A 17,837-nucleotide genomic window follows, 5' to 3' on the forward strand; every position below is an offset into this window, starting at 1 on the left:
TGCGAGTTAGAGGTGCCTTCCTGTCAGGTATTCTCTGATCCATTGTTGCGCCTTCCTTGTTATACCTGCCAGGTCCTTCATCTTTTGCACTAATCATTTGTGTGAAACTGTGTCAAAAGCCTTCTAAAAGTTTAAGAAAACGCAGTCTACCTTCGTCCCCCCCCCCTCTCTCTATCTCGTGACTTACCACCGTCAACTTGTCATAGAACTACAGTAGGTTTGCGACACAGGATATCACTTCCCTGAAACCGTGCTGGCTGTCATAAGTTCATTTCTTTCAAGGTGCTCCACCACTCTTTGGACAATCTTTTCCACGACTTTGCACACTATACATATCAGTGACACTGGCCTCTAGTTTAGTGCTGCGTGTCTTTCTCTTGTCTTAAAAATTGGGACTACATTTGCTGTCTTCCACTCCTCAGATAGATGTGGTGAAGATTGTTGTTAGTAGTAAACAGAGAGCCTCTGCTCCCTCTCTTAGGTCCCACAGAAGAGATGTTGTCCGGCCTCATCGCCTTTGAGGTATCTAGTTCATTTAACAGCCTCTTCACCTCCTCCTCAGTTGTATGTGCACTTGATGGTGAACCCCACCACTCCGTCCCTCTGGAATCCTTTCAGTCTCCAGTGTAAATACTTCTTTAAATGTCTTGTGGAGCTCCTCACATACGTCTCGATTGTTTCCTCTAATATTCCCTCCTTCCTTCTTCAAATTGATTACCTGGTCTTTGACTGTTATTTTCCTCCTAATTAGAGCGTACAACAGCTTTGGGTCAGACTTGGCTTTCGCTGGTATGTCATTTTCGTATTATCGTTGGGCCTCCCTCCTTATCTGTGCATATTTATTTCTGATTCTTCGACTAATACCTTTATTTTCTCGGGTCCTTCGGCTTCTATAAATTTTCCATTCTCTAGCACACTTAGTTTTGGCCTCACTACGCCTTTGGGTGAACAAAGGGCTCGTCCTGGCATTCTTATTATTTCTGTTGACCTTGGATATGAACGCCTCCTCTGCTTCCTTGAAAACTGTTGTTACATATTACATCATATTATTTACTGAGTTTCCTGCAAATTTTCTTTCCCACTGAACCTCATGTAGGATGTTCCTCTTGCCTGTGTAGTCACCTATTTTGATTCCTGATTCCCTCTCCACTTGTAACTCTATGTATTTGAAGCTCAGGATGACGTGATCATTAGGTCCAAGGAACCTTTCATATGTGATGACCTCAATATCTAAACTACTCAAGGTAAATACTAGGTCCAGTCCTGCTGGTTCGTCCTCTCCTCTCTCTCTCTGGTAGTGTTCCAAACGTAGTACTGGATAGCATGAGGCTATCCAGTACTACCTCAATCATTTTAGGCCTCCTCGTTTCTGGGCCACTGTGTGGCTCCAGGTTTTGAAAATTAATTTCCTTGAGATTGAAGTCACCCTACAATCAGTAGCTTTGCCCTGCCTTTATGGACCATGTCTCTGTTACTCTCATCATATTCTTGTCTAGGCCTCCTGCTGTTCTGTGGTGGGTTAGACCCTTGTTTCTCCTGTGTCTTCCCTGGCCATCTCCTCAAAGTTCCTCTACCCATTCTATTTCTTCTGTCTTTATTCAGTATATGATTTCCATCTGGAATGATGGCATCTGTTATCATTCCTGTGAACTCGGTTTCCGTGAGACCTATGATGTCTGGTGATGTCTCTGTGATTCTTTCATTCCAGATCTCCCAGATATTTGTTTTTCAATCAGCTTTTTTCTACAAAATCTACTGTGGGGGCTGGGGGAGTGGGAGACCTGGCAGGGTGCTGTGGGGCTCTACTGTGTAGAGTTGGGTGGGGCCTGTGAGTGTGAAATGTGGTTTGATTTGGGATAATGTGTTTGGTTGTTGAGTTTTGTGGATGTTTGCGCTTGTTGCTCCACTCGTCTCAGGTTGCCCCATACTGACTCTAGCCTTCTCTCTCTTTGTTGCTAGTTTTGTTTTAGTGTCCTCTCAGCTTCTGTCGTTCTGTTCTTGTTCTGTCGCGACCTAGGAACGCCCTCTGGTATGTTGCTGATTACTTTAGCCGTGCTTTTGCTGCAGAATCCTGTTCTGCATCATTTCTGTCTTGAAAATCACTTGGACTGGCCGATTTCACCCCTTCGGGTATCTTCCTCTTCTCTAAAAAATTATCAGCTCTGTTATGTTCTCCTTTCCTGTTAGACTGACGATATTTTCAATCTCTTCTTTTTCTCCCTGCCGTCTTTCTTTCTCTCTCTGCCGTCTTTCATCGTATGTCGTCCTTTCGCTCTCCTGAAGCCCATGGTTGAAGACTGACCTCTCCCTCTCCTCCTCCCAATGCATCTCTGGGTCCCATTTATACATAGCCACTGCATTCCTTATTATTTCTTGTAACTCCCAGTGACCTGTTCGTGTCTCCAGGAGATCTGTCACTTACATTACCTACACCCACCCTCACTTACTGCTGTCCCTGTGGCCAACAGCATGCTCCTTTCATTCCCCAAAATTCCTTGGTGGCCTGATAGAGCCTCAACATAAGTCTTGTCTCCTTCATTTCGTTTTAACCGCTCGTTTAACATTGGTGTACCTGTTCCAGATGCTAAGTCCCTTGTGGTTGTTGGTACTTTACATTACTTCATCATTTTCGCTTCAGCTTCTAGTTTTTGCATCCTGGCTTTTCAGCTTCAGTACTCATCTCCCACTTCTTCTCTGCTCCCATTCTCCACTTCATTCTCGTGGTAGGCTCACCCAGCTTTCTTTTCCACTCTTCTTCCAACCTTTTCCATAGCTCCTCCATTCATTCCTTTCCAGGCTCATCTTCCTTTGTTCCCCTGAGTCTTCGACTTCCCCTATAGGGTCCATTTTTTTGTTGTTAATGAGCTAGTTTTCGTAGTATGAGCGTTTATTGTTTAGGTGTGTGTTGAACGCGTGTTATGTGTTTTAGTGTGTATGTGTGTGTGTATTTGTGTGTGTGTGTGTGTGTGTGTGTGTGTGTGTGTGTGTGTGTGTGTGTGTGTGTGTGTGTGTGTGTGTGTGTGTGTTTTCAATCACCTTATTGTACTCACCTAATTGTGGTTGCAGGGGTCGATTCATATCTCCTGGTCCCGCCTTTTCACTGGTCGCTACTGGGTCACCCTTCCTGCTCCAAGAGCTTTATCATATTTCTTCTTAAAGCTATGTATGGTACCTGCCTCTACAATATTACTTTCCAGTCTATTCCACTGACAACTCTATGGCTGAGGACATACTTTCAAACATCCCTGAGGCACATCTGATTCTTCACCTTACAATTGTGACCCCTTGTTCCTGCATCCATCTCTGGAACATCCTGTCTCTGTCCACCATGTCGATTCCTTCCAGTATTTTATATGTCGTTATGATGTCCACCCTCTCTCTCCCGTTCCCCAGTGTCGTCAGGTCGATTGCCCTTAACCACACCTCGTAGAACATGCCCCTTAGTTCCGTGACTAGTCTCTTTGTAAACCTTTGCCCTTTCTCCAGTTTCCTGACGTGCTTGGCCAGGTGTGGACTCCAAACTGGTATTGCATACTCTAACATGGGCCTGACCTACGCAGTGTACAGGGTCCTGAACGATTCCTTATTGAGATATCGGAATGCTATTCTTTGGGTTGGTAGGCGCATAAATACTTCCTGCAGCAGGCATTTGGTTGATGTGCACATCAGGATATGTGCTCGGTATTATTTTCACCCCAAGATCCTTTTCCTTGAGAGTGTGTATCACCAAATTGTGGTTGCAGGGGTCGATTCACAGCTCCTGGCCCCGCCTCTTTATTGGTCGCTACTAGGCTACTCATTCTGCTCCATGAGCTTTATCATACCTCTTCTTAAAACTATGTATAGATTCTGCCTCCACTACATCACCTCCCAGACTATTCCACTTCCAGACAACTCTATGACTGACGAAATACTTCCTAACATCTTTATGATTCATCTGAGTCAACTTGTGACCCCTTGTTGCTATATCCCAGCTGTGGAACATCCTGTGTGTGTATTTGTGTATGTGTGTGTGTGTGTGTGTGTGTGTGTGTGTGTGTGTGTGTGTGTGTGTTTCCTCGCATATAACTCTGTGTTTGTGCATGTTAATTAATTTTCATTTGTTTCCTTTCGTAAAAGACATTTATCGACAGAAACTTGGTCTATTTTGTGCGTGTCTACTCACCTAATTGCTGTTGCAGGAGTCTAGCCTCTGGACCCCGCCTTTCTGCTGGCCGCTATTGGTTTCACTCTTTCCTGTCTGCATGAGCTCTGTCATACCTATCCTTAAAGCTATTTATTCATTCGGCTTCTACCACTACTGTGTCAGTAGTGGTAGCCGCCGAATAAATACGCTCTAAGGCTAGAGAACTATTTCCTTACATCACTTAGTGTGTGTGAAACCCGCCTCTCAAACAGGCTCTGTCCAACCTGTGAATTCCTTTTATACATCATAAAAATGATCCCCTGTTTCTTTTGCTTTATCGTACCTCTTGTTGAAGCTATCAGTGCATGGACCCTGCCACTACCACTTCATTCCCCTTGTCACTCCTGACTACTCTATGGCCCAGGAAATACTTTCTGATATCCCTATATCTTATCTGAATTTTCAACTACCAGTTGTGCTCTCGTGTTCCTGCCTCACATCTCTTAGACAATCAGTCCGTACTCATCATATCAATTTCTTTAAGTATTTGGTACGTTATCATGTCATCCCCAGTCCCTCTGCTTTCTCTTGTCGTCATGCTGCATTCCATTAACCTTTCCTCATAGAACATACCCCTTAGCTGTAGATGAATGGTTCAGAGAACCGATATGTTGATAAATTAGACACATGTGCAACTCTTGGATATCTTTATTGAGGAAACGTTTCGCCACACAGTGGCTTCATCCGTCCATACAAAGGAGAAACGTGAAAAGCAGGAGGAGAATGAGGTGATCAGTCCCTCAACCTTGAGTCGATGTGGTCAGTCCATCAATCTTGAATAGAATACAGCATATGAACGGAGAAGTGGCTTATATACCATAGTCAGGAGAGGTGCAGCAGTCGTAGGTGGTGTCACATGGACCAATGTCACACCACCTACGACATGTGTCTAATTTATCAATCATACCCCTTATCTCCAGGACCACTCTCTTTGCAAGCCTCTTCATTCTCGCCATTTTTTTGACATGTTTGAACACGAGTCAGTTCCCTACAGGTGCTGCGTACTCCAATATGGGCCTGATGTACACAGTATACATTGTCGTGAATGACTCCTTAGAAGTCTGAAACTAGCTACTTGTCAGACCAGACCTGCAACCTGTGCAGATCGATTTGTAGCCTTTCTTCCTCCATATCAATTTGTATTGTCCTCATTAGTTTTACACCATCTGTGAACACTGATGTCTCTGACTTGATTCTTTCCATTATGTCAGTGACATATACAAGAAATAGCCCTATCCTCATTGTTAATTCCTCTTAGCATTTTATACATCATCATGACTCCCCTATTCCTCCTGTCCTCTAGTGTCGTCAGGTTGAGTTTTCTTAACTTCTCGTTGGACTTAACCCTTAGCTCCGAGACTATTCTTGTTGCACTTTCTCCAATTTCTTGACGTGTGTGACCAGTTGTGGGTTCCATACTGGTGCTGTGTATTCCAATGGGCCTGATGTACACGGCATACAGTAACGGGAATGACTTCTTACTTAGATGTTGATATATTATTCTTAAGTTTGTCAGGCGCCCATTTGCTGCAGCGGTTATTTGGTTAATGTGCCCCTCAGGAGAATTGCTCGTTATGATATTCACCCGACGATCCTTTTCCTTGAGTGAGTTTTACACTCTTTGACCCCCTAGGCTGTACTCCGTCTGCGGAGTATCCTAGCTTCATAACTTTTCACTTCTTGGGGTAAAACTCCTGAAGTCATTTCTCGGACAAGGCTGGCAGCCTATCCAGATGACCTTGTAAGCTTCAATGATCATCGTTCGCTTGTATTCTCATTAGTTTCACATCGTTTGAGAACAGGGATACCACTCATTCTATCCGGTTTGTCATGTAATCCCAAGAACATGGAGTCTACCTATCCATCTCTTTCTTGTCTTACTTCTGTTAACTTGATGTGGAACTCCAGTAGGTTTGTGATGCAAGATTTCCCATTCCTGAAGTCGTGCTGGTCGTCATGTACAAGCTCGTTCCTATCTAGGTACTCTACCACTTTCTTCTGATATTCTCTATGACTTTACTTACTGTACATGTCAACAACACTAGTGTGTAGGTGTAAGTTAAGATATTTCACTAATGCTGCTGTCCCTCTCGCCATAACTAGCTCAGTGGTAGGGTATTCCAGCCTGTGAATTTTTCATTGATAGTATTGTGTAGTAAAAGAGTGATCAATGTATCTTACCTCAGTGTCTTTGTATCAATGATTAAAATTTTTATTCTTGATGCGTTACAAAGGCGTCCCTCCCTCACTTGGCTCACATCTACGCTTTCTAGTATTTTTCCTTGACCTTCCATCGCTCTTCCTGTACTCTCTTGTGTACCTATCTTCATTCAAGGCCACCTCACTTCGATTCGTTATTTGTGTGATCCTGTTAGCTTTCTAATTAAAAATAAATAGAATATCACCTCTTGGCAAAAAAAGTCTTACTCACCATTTCAGGAAAGGTCACTCTTGAATAAACCTGTCTGAAGTGATGTGTAAAAATATATGCTGAATGAAATGTGTTAAAAACCATTCAAGCTCACAATTGTAAGCTTAAAGTAGTTGTTGGTATATTTAATTGAGTATATTTTCATGTAAAAGTGTCCAAGGAAGTTGACGAGCAAATACCCATAAAAAATGCGAAAGTTTAATATCAGCGGTCGCTTGACTCGGGAATAAAAAACATAAGATATTAAGAATGCAATTATACGACATTATTTAAATTTAAATAATGGTTAAATGAACTCTGCTCAAAAATCATGGTAACGGACATAAATAATTACAGTTACACGTAGATGCACATCAATGATGCCTTAAACAACCTCTATAACACAGACAAGCAGATGATAGTGAAGTCAAGCGTAACTCAGACTGCACAAAGTTGTGAACGCAGCAGCCAACACTTTGGTACTCTAGGAGAATCTTGGGTTAACAGCTCAGACCAAGCAACAGGTAGAAACAACACAATAAAACCGCAATTGTGGTGTCTAGGTACAGTTATTATTATTAAAGATTAGCCGGTATTTTCCCGGCCCGGGCCTTTTCCAAGTGGTGGCCCGGCCATCTAGGTACAGTAATTCCTGAATGAAAATGTATCAAGACACTTGATAATGTAACCGAAATAAATGATTTGAAATTAAACTTTCATTACTTCCCTCTAATAAATTATAAAGAAATGCAGTGTAACTTACCAGCAAACTTGTGTGAGATTATACAAGTCTATAATTACAGCGCAGATGAATGGAAAGGAAGCCAATAGATCATCAATGTTTCCAGCACGAGTGAACAGCGCAGGTAGACTGCGCAGAGCACACGTACACGGTGAGCATGTAGAAACGTCAAAATTATTATTATTATAATCAAAAAGAAGCGCTAAGCCACATGGGCTATACAGAAGAAACATCAAAATAGTTAGATAAATACCCAGAATTCTCGTGGCTTTAAAGTAGAATGTTAACTGATAATTACACAGTAATACGGAACAAGCAATTAAGACTATATTGAAACAACTGGATATTATCATCCCACTTCCGAATGAAAATAAATAATACTCTTATAATGTCAAAAACAAGTTAAATAATAATAATAATAATAATAATAATAATAATAATAATAATAATAATAATAATAATAATAATAATAATAATAAAAGCAATGAAGTATATTAATAAAAATTAATCATATACGAATATTTATCATATATCTCCGAAGGGATACCATTAAATAAGAGTCAACCTCTTATTTAACGGTACCTCTTATTCAATAATAAAAGGCTGCCTGATTTTTCTATTTGTTCATCCTCTTACTTTTCGATTCAGTTTCGCACGTAAGTCGAGAACGCCTCATCCAATAAGCTTCAAATTTTCAACACTTGTGTACAGAAACAAGGCTGAAATTCTCCATACAAATTACATGTTCACGTTCCCCATGACGACAGTTATGGAAGCTTTTCCCCATTATCCTCTCATGGCTCAGATAACTTCCAAAATCAGGATGGGTGGCGCGTCAAACGTTCAGTAAAGGCGTGAAAAACTAGAACGGCGTAGGAGAGTGAAATTCAGGTCTTTGGGTGCAGATCTGACGATTTTGTGAAAAAAATTAATCTTTTTAAATCGCCTTAAATAAATTTCAAAAAGCCTTTTCTGAACGGCTTCAATATTTAATTACTGATGCGTCCCATGACTAGGATATTTCCTGTTAAGTTTCCTTTGCGTGAGGGTCAATTTATTGACGTAGTCAAATAGTAAGAAACTGGAATAGATGAATTCTGTGCCATAACTGGAGAATTACTCCTCTCATCGGCTTCAATTTTCCAGCAATGACGTGGTTTCCTAATAAATCTTGTGATTTACGCTGCCATTGGTTGCTATAAGTCTAAATTTACCGATTTTATTGAATTAATAGTGATTTTAATCTTTTCTTGAATATGTAGCGATTTTTTTTTCTGATTGACTTCAAAATATTATTGACAGTATTATTGATTTATCGTGAGATTAGTCAGAATAAGTACAAATTTGAAATTTTGCTGAAATATTTAAAGAACTTGGATTATGTGGAATCACATCGATTACTGAAAAATTCTGTTCGGCTTTAAAATTCTAATTAGTGGCATTAATTAAAACAGTTTATCACTCTGAACAGTAAATTTCAGTTTGTCAATTGTTTTCCATGTAATAAGTAATGAACACCTCTTTTGATCAGCTGTAACAGTTCTGTAACTTAATAAGAAAATTTTTTGTTTTAATTTTGAGTTGTAATGGTGTAACTGTCATATATTGGCCAATTTTATCAAATTGTTTTAAAAAAACTCCAAACAAAATAATTTTACAGGATTATAGAGAATTTCAAAACAACTGGAGCTGCAAATAAGAAAAAAACGAAAAATATTAAAAACTTCCGTTTTTCTAGCGTTTTTAAATTTCCTGAAGTGAGAGAACTGTTTAATACTGGACGACCCGATGCCGGAGGTCGTCCCTCAGCTCCAGGATGCTCGAACCATCGAGGGTTTTCTTTAATAATTTCAGAACGGCTTATTCAATCGGCTTCACAATTTAAACCCTGGTCAACTATTACTTGGTGAAAGTTTGTAGAGCAATTGACATGAGCAGGTGTTCTGTACTCAATTTTATATAGACCTTAATCAATTCCTGTGAGATCGCTGTACACAGCTTCATCTGTACTATTGCAGGTATCACAGACACATTGACTAATGTTGTTATATATGACTAATGTTGTTATATATATCCACATGCATGTGATGGAGGTAGTGTTGGTGATTGTGGTGGTGGTAGTGGTAATGGATATGTTGTTGGTGGTACATGTAAACATTTGTACATACATAGATTAATGCATACATATACACATGAATATATGCATACAAAAATGTATTCATGCACATCCCAATCATATACATATGCATATATGTACGTATTCACACTTACTCAAACACACAAATAAATGTATAAGCTTACATCTGCACAAAAGTACATAAATCCACATATGGATTCATATGCCCATAAATACACATACACACACGTACTGAATACATATGAAAATGCACAATTTTTTACATAAATTCATACGCAAAAACATACACACACATACATAGTTATATTTTGTTGCACTGGAATGTTATGGTGATGCTTCAGTATTTTATTACGTGCTTTGAGGTAGAGGCGGCTGGGATTATAGAACACGGGGATCCCTTTCTCGGATCACGCAACGACGGAAAGACATCTAGTTAATAAACATCATATGGCAGTGTATCATCGGCTTTGTTAACCTATATATGGTTGTAGGGGTTGAGTGTTAGCTTCTAGCCCAGCCTTTCTTAGATCCGCCACTTGTCAGAGTCACTACCTTTTAACCTCGTGGGTTCTATCGTACCTGCTCTTGAAATTATGCATGGAAACTGCCTCCACCACATCTTCGTAGAGATCATTCCTTTCCTCGACCACTCAGAGACTGAAGAAAAACCTCTTCATATCTCAGTTTTCCACCTCTCAAACTGTCTCTGTTATCATGTCTCCTCCCAGTTCTTCTGTTCTCCAGTGTAGTTAGATTTAATTCCGTTAAGCTTTACTCATGGCTATTACCAGAGTTCTGGAACTAATTTCATTACATACCTCTGCACTTTCTCCAGATTATTTATACATTTTCTCAGGTGTGGAATACATTGTTTTGTTGCATACTTCAAGAAGGATCTTACATATATTGTCAAAGTTCCTTAAGACTACATTCATATTTGTTGAGGACCATTAACTGTAGACTTGAGTGTGTATGTGTGCGTGTTGGTGTGAGATTGTGTGTATGTATGTGTATATGCATGTATGTGTACATATGAAGGTACGGGTGTGTAATAACAATGATAGTAATAAATTATCAGACAATGTTCTGATACTGAAATCTCCTCAGCTGTTCTTGAAGATGATTTTATGGGTTTGTGCTAAGCGCGCAGTGCTGCCTTTATTCTTAAAGTCAAATCTTGAAGTACTTTACTAAATAATTCGAAAGTTGCCAGGGAGACACACACACACACACACACACACACACACACACACACACACACACCTGACTCACGAAATCGTAATGACACGATTGCTTTCAATAACCTACCACCTATTCCATACATTTGCACCATCATTCCCCTTACCCCCCGTATCCACCCTATCATTTGCCTTTTCAAAATACATCAATACAAAAACACTTCTATCCCTTTATCTACTGTTCACTTATATGCACTGCTGCTCTCTGTCTTACCCACAATTCTTTCAATAATTACTCTACCTGTTATACCTCAACAGGCTTATTAGAGTAAATATTCTATGACACTCTCTGTTGTCCCCTTTTCCTTTATACAAAGGAACCGTTCAAGATCTCTACCAGGTACGTATACCTTTCTCTCTTTCATACATTTATTAAATAAAAGCATCACCCATTCCAGAAGTATATCTTCATCTGCTTTCAACATTCATCTTTTCAACCCATTAATCCCACCTGCTATACCCCTTTTCAATTTAGTTACAGCCTCTCGCACCTCCCCAATACTCACACCAGTTTCTTCTTTGCTCCTAAAGGGTGTTTATGAAGTGTGACCTAAGTGTAAGTAGAAGTAGCAAGACATACCTGTTTTCTTACTTGTTTATGAGACAGAAAAAAAAAAAAAACAGCAGTACTACCATTATGTAAAACAATTACTAGCTTCCGTTTCACATACCTTAGGCAAGACAGTAGTACCTCCCTGTGTGGTTGCTGTCTACAAACCTAATATATATATATATATATATATATATATATATATATATATATATATATATATATATATATATATATATATATATATATATATACATATATATATATATATATATATACATATATATATATATATACATATATATATACAGTGGACCAAATCGAACAATTATGAAAGTGTATTTTTGTAAGTGCTTTTGTAAGTGTATTTTTGGGGGTCTGATACAGACTAATCTAATTTACAATATTCCTTATGGTTGCAAATTCTTTCGGTAACGGCACCCGAACAGCCTTCTGGAACGAATTAACATCGTTAGTCGAGGGTCCATATATATATATATATATATATATATATATATATATATATATATATATATATATATATATATATATATATATAAATGTATATATAGGATGGGGTCCACCTCTGGTGTAAATTGTGGGACCCATAGCCTCGGAGAAGTGGATAAAAAGGCTTCAAGGAAGAATACTTGGATTTCTTCCTGAAGCCATTTGAATATTCCACTTCCCCTACCACCCCATCTTTTAAACTATTTTTTTTTTACCAATAGGAATATTTTATTACATAATATGGCACAGAAGATTTAAGAGATACATTGTTGATATAAAGGTGGCATATACGGTACATGTTGTTACGTGTGTATCACCGATTATAAGGCGAAAATCTCATCCAGCTCCTCAGAGCTGGGGCGTGTGCCCAAAATGCAGCATGCATTACCCCTTTGAACAGCCGCACTGAGCCGCTGGAACAGGAAACTAGCTGCCCTGGGATCCCTAGTTACCCTGATGAGTCTTTTTCCCAGCTCCTTAAGGAAATTAGATGCACTCTTTCCCCATGAGCCAAGGGTCTCTGAGCCTATGGGAACAAACATATAATGATGGGCAAGTTCTCCATATTTTCTAGACTTTCGGGACTCCCTAAAGCTGGCAGCTGCCCCTCCTTCCTCCCTGGTGTATTGGAGATAGGTATCAGCCAAGGTAGATGCACATGTATAGTCCCACACCACCTGCTTCCCATCTGTCCAGGCTTGAAGGGTGATACCATCTGGACGCTTCTGGCTGCCATCAGATCTGCATAGTTGGGGTGGCTCCCTTACTGCTGGGCATCCAGCTGTTGTGAGGCTCCTCTTGATAATGTTATTAACCTCCTCATGTCTTGCAATCTTTCCCTCGGATTTACGGCACACAAGACCATGGTACCCGAATCGGTCTGCTGCTTCACTGCCACAAATACACCTGTGTTCGGCGAGAATAGGGGCGGCAAGTCGAAGGGCAACACCGATGCGGAGGGTCTGTGGGTCGAGGCGTGTGCCAAGGCTGGAGTTGGGAACAGCCAACAGAAAGTCCACTCTGAAAGAATAGAGAAATTCCAATCGCTTTCGTGACTACTCACATTATCAAGGAACTATGAAAGTGAAGCATCGAAGGAAGCTATATAAGGGGTCCGGCCAGCACCTCACTATCAGATCCCACAACGGTTAAACACGTGACACGCGGCGAGCCAACTTGGATAGGTCCTTTGCACAACTCACCCCCAAGCTATTCTACCCAAGAAAATTTAAAAATTATTTGTCCAGTGTATTATTAAATTCTTCCCAAATTCTATTAATTATAAATGGATCTAATTTATATAAACCAAAGGAAATATTCATATTATTGTCAAAACTGCTTTTTATGAAACAAGATTCAATTATATTCCTGTCGACCATGGACTTGCTTGATACTACTTTCTCAACTTTTTGAAAATCAATTGGATGGTTAAAATCTCTTACATGAATAAATAGAGCATTGGAATCTTGTCCAGTTCTAATGCTATATTTATGTTGTTTTAATCTTAGTTCGAGATTTTTACCAGTTTGACCGTAATAAACTTTATCGAAAATTTTACAAGGAATCTTATAGACACATCCATCAGCATTTTGGGGGGAGTTCTTAATCAAAAGTTTTTTTACTGTATCAAGATTTTTGAATACACCTTTAATATTAAAAGTCTTAAGAAGAGAAGGCATATCAACCAAGTTTTCATGGTAAGGGAGAACCAACATATTTTTAGTTGAATAAGGCTGGTTGCCCTTTTTTGGATTATAAAAAGTGTTCCTAGCAACTTTAAAGGGATTTATCAATTACATTTCTTGGGTATTTTAAATCATTACCTATTTCATAAATTTTGGATATTTCCTCATCTATGAACTCAGGACTACAAATTCGTAAAGCTCTCAAAAACATTGATGAGAAAACAGACAGTTTGACTCTATCTTGATGCGAGGAATAATAGTGGACATAGGAACAGTTATTTGTAGGTTTTCTGTAAATTTTAAATTTGAAAACCTACAAATCTTGATACAGTAAAAAAATTTTGATAAAGAATTCCCCCCAAAATGCTGATGGATGTGTCTATAAGATTCCTTGTAAAATTTGCGATAAAGTTTATTACGGTCAAACTGGTAAAAATCTCGAACTAAGATTAAAACAACATAAATATAGCATTAGAACTGGACAAGATTCCAATGCTCTATTTATTCATGTAAGAGATTTTAACCATCCAATTGATTTTCAAAAAGTTGAGAAAGTAGTATCAAGCAAGTCCATGGTCGACAGGAATATAATTGAATCTTGTTTCATAAAAAGCAGTTTTGACAATAATATGAATATTTCCTTTGGTTTATATAAATTAGATCCATTTATAATTAATAGAATTTGGGAAGAATTTAATAATACACTGGACAAATAATTTTTAAATTTTCTTGGGTAGAATAGCTTGGGGGTGAGTTGTGCAAAGGACCTATCCAAGTTGGCTCGCCGCGCGTCACGTGTTTAACCGTTGTGGGATCTGATAGTGAGGTGCTGGCCGGACCCCTTATATAGCTTCCTTCGATGCTTCACTTTCATAGTTCCTTGATAATGTGAGTAGTCACGAAAGCGGTTGGAATTTCTCTATTCTTTCAGAGTGGTTGTTTTGCATATTTTGAAATCACCTGTTTACTGTGATCTTATTGCATATATATATATATATATATATATATATATATATATATATATATATATATATATATATATATATATATATATATATATATATATATATATATATATATATATATCTTGGCTTAAATAGGAACGCTTATGTTGCCATATAGGACAAGCGAAAATTTGTGTATGCAATAATTTAGCCAAAATCATTCTGACCCAAACGAAAAAAAATATATATTTGACTGTGTTTGTTTAGTACTATATTAATGTAAACGTATTTAAAATATATTTAGTTGGGTTAGGCTAAAATAATTTGCTCTTGTTATAATAAGGTTAGGTAAGTTTTCTAAGATTCTTTTGGTGCAAAATTAAAAATTTTTACATTAAAATTAATGAAAAAAATATATCTTTAAACGTATAAGAGAAAATTTTAGAAAAGACTTAATTTTAAATGAGTTCTTGATAATTGACCAGTTTTACATATTCGGCAGGACATATAGTATATATATATATGTGTGTGTGTGTGTGTACTCACCTAATTCACCTAATTGTGGCTGCAGGGGTCGAGACTCAGCTCCTGGCCCCGCCTCTTCACTGATCGCTACTGGATCCTCTCTCTCTCTGCTTCCTGAGCTTTGTCATACCTCTTCTTAAAACTATGTATGGTTCCTGCCTCCACTACTTCACTTGCTAGGCTATTCCACTTGCTGACAACTCTATGACTGAAGAAATACTTCCTAACGTCCCTGTGACTCGTCTGAGTCTTCAGCTTCCAGTTGTGACCCCTTGTCCCTGTGTCCCCTCTCTGGAACATCCTATCTCTGTCCACCTTGTCTATTCCCCGCAGTATCTTGTATGTCGTTATCATGTCTCCCTTGACCCTTCTGTCCTCCAGTGTCGTCAGTCCGATTTCCCTTAACCTTTCCTCGTACGACATTCCCTTGAGCTCTGGGACTAGCCTTGTTGCAAACCTTTGTACTTTCTCTAACTTCTTGACGTGCTTGACCAGGTGTGGGTTCCAGACTGGTGCTGCATACTCCAGTATGAGCCTAACATACACAGTGTACAGTGTCTTGAATGATTCCTTACTAAGGTATCGGAATGCTGTTCTCAGGTTTGCCAGGCGCCCGTATGTTGCAGCGGTTATTTGGTTGATGTGTGCCTCCGGTGATGTGCTCGGTGTTATGGTCACCCCAAGGTCTTTCTCCCTGAGTGAGGTCTGTAGTCTTTGTCCACCTAGCCTATACTCTGTCTGCGGTCTTCTTTGCCCCTCCCCAATCTTCATGACTTTGCATTTGGCTGGATTGAATTCGAGAAGCCAGTTACTGGACCACATGTCCAGCCTCTCCAGGTCTCTTTGCAGTCCTGCCTCATCCTCGTCCGATTTAATTCTTCTCATCAACTTCACGTCATCTGCGAACAGGGACACTTCAGAGTCTATTCCTTCCATCATGTCGTTCACATATATCAAAAATAGCACTGGTCCTTGAACTGACCCCTGTGGGACCCCGCTCGTAACAGGCGCCCACTGTGATACCTCTTCACGTACCATGACTCGTTGCTGCCTCCCTGTCAGGTATTCCCTTATCCATTGCAGTGCCCTTCCTTTTACGTGTGCCTGATCCTCCAGCTTCTGCACTAATCTCTTGTGGGGAACTGTGTCAAAGGCCTTCCTGCAGTCTAGGAAAACGCAATCTACCCACCCCTCTCTCTCGTGTCTTACTTCTGTTACCTTGTCATAAAACTCCAGGAGGTTTGTGATACAAGATTTGCCTTCCATGAACCCATGCTGGTTTTCATTTATAATCTTGTTCCTTTCCAGGTGTTCGACCACTCTCCTCCTGATAATCTTCTCCATGACTTTGCACACAATACATGTTAGAGACACAGGTCTGTAGTTTAGTGCCTCGTTTCTGTTTCCTTTCTTAAATATGGGGACTACATTAGCTGTCTTCCATTTCTCAGGTAGTTGCCCAGTTTCAAGGGAAGTGTTGAAGATTGTGGTTAGGGGCACACACAGCATCTCTGCTCCTTCTCTAAGGACCCATGGGGAGATGTTGTCCGGTCCCATCGCCTTTGAGGTGTCAAGGTCACTTAAGAGCTTCTTCACCTCCTACTCAGATGTTCGTGTGTCATCCAACACTTGTTGGTATATTCCCTCTTGATGTTCCCTTCTGTGCTGTCTTCCCACAGCCCTTCCTGTATCTACTGTAAAAACTTCCTTAAATCTCCTGTTCAGCTCCTCACATACCTCCTGATCATTTCTTGTGAGTTCTCCACCTTCTGTCCTTAATCTGATCACCTGGCCTTTGACTGTTGTCTTCCTCCTGATGTGGCTATACAACAGTTTCGGGTCAGTCTTGATTCTTGATGCTATGTCATTTTCATACTGTCGCTGGGCCTCCCTCCTTACCTGTGCGTACTCATTCCTGGCTCTGCGACTGATCTCCCTATTTTCGTGTGTTCTCTGCCTTCTGTACTTTTTCCATTCTCTATTGCACTTTGTTTTTGCCTCCTTACACCGTCGGGTAAACCAGGGGCTCGTTCTGGTCTTCCCGTTGTTACTGTTGCCCTTGGGAATGAACCTTTCCACTGCCTCCTTGCATTTTGTTGTTACATATTCCATCATTTCATTTACTGGCTTTCCTGCCAGTTCTCTGTCCCACTGGACCTCCCGCAGGAAGTTCTTCAACCCTATGTAGTCCCCTCTTTTATAGTCAGGCTTTTCCCATTCTACTCCTGTTATTCTCTCCACTTGCAGCTCTACTATGTATTCAAAGCACAGAACCACGTGGTCGCTAGCTCCTAGGGGACTCTCATACTTGATGTCCTCAATGTCTGAGCTGCCCAGGGTGAACACAAGGTCCAATCTTGCTGGTTCATCCTCCCCTCTCACTCTGGTAGTGTCCTTAACATGTTGGTGCATGAGGTTTTCCAGCACCACGTCCAACATCCTGGCTCTCCATGTTTCGGGACCCCCATGTGGCTCCAGGTTTTCCCAGTCAATCTCCCTGTGGTTGAAATCCCCCATAACAGCAACTTTGCTCTGCTGGAGTGAGCTCTTCTTGCCACCTCAGCAAGTGTGTCCACCATTGCTCTATTGCTCTCTTCATATTCCTCTCTTGGCGTCCTGCAGTTCTGTGGAGGATTATACATCACTGCAATGACCACTTTGTGTTCCCCAGACTGAAGTGTACCTGCTATGTAGTCTCTTTCTCCCGTCTCATCTATTCCTTCCATTTTCTCGAATTTCCATCTGTTTTTTACGAGCAGAGCAACCCCACCTCCCCCCCTGCCCCTTCTATCTTTTCTCATGATCTGGTATCCTGGTGGGAAGATTGCATCTGTTATTGTCTCCATGAGTTGTGTTTCTGTAACTGCTATGATGTCTGGGGACTTCTCATTGATTCTTTCTTGCCATTCC

This window comes from Cherax quadricarinatus, unplaced genomic scaffold (genome assembly GCF_038502225.1).
Source record: "Cherax quadricarinatus isolate ZL_2023a unplaced genomic scaffold, ASM3850222v1 Contig1284, whole genome shotgun sequence".
Taxonomy (NCBI): Eukaryota; Metazoa; Arthropoda; class Malacostraca; order Decapoda; family Parastacidae; genus Cherax; species Cherax quadricarinatus.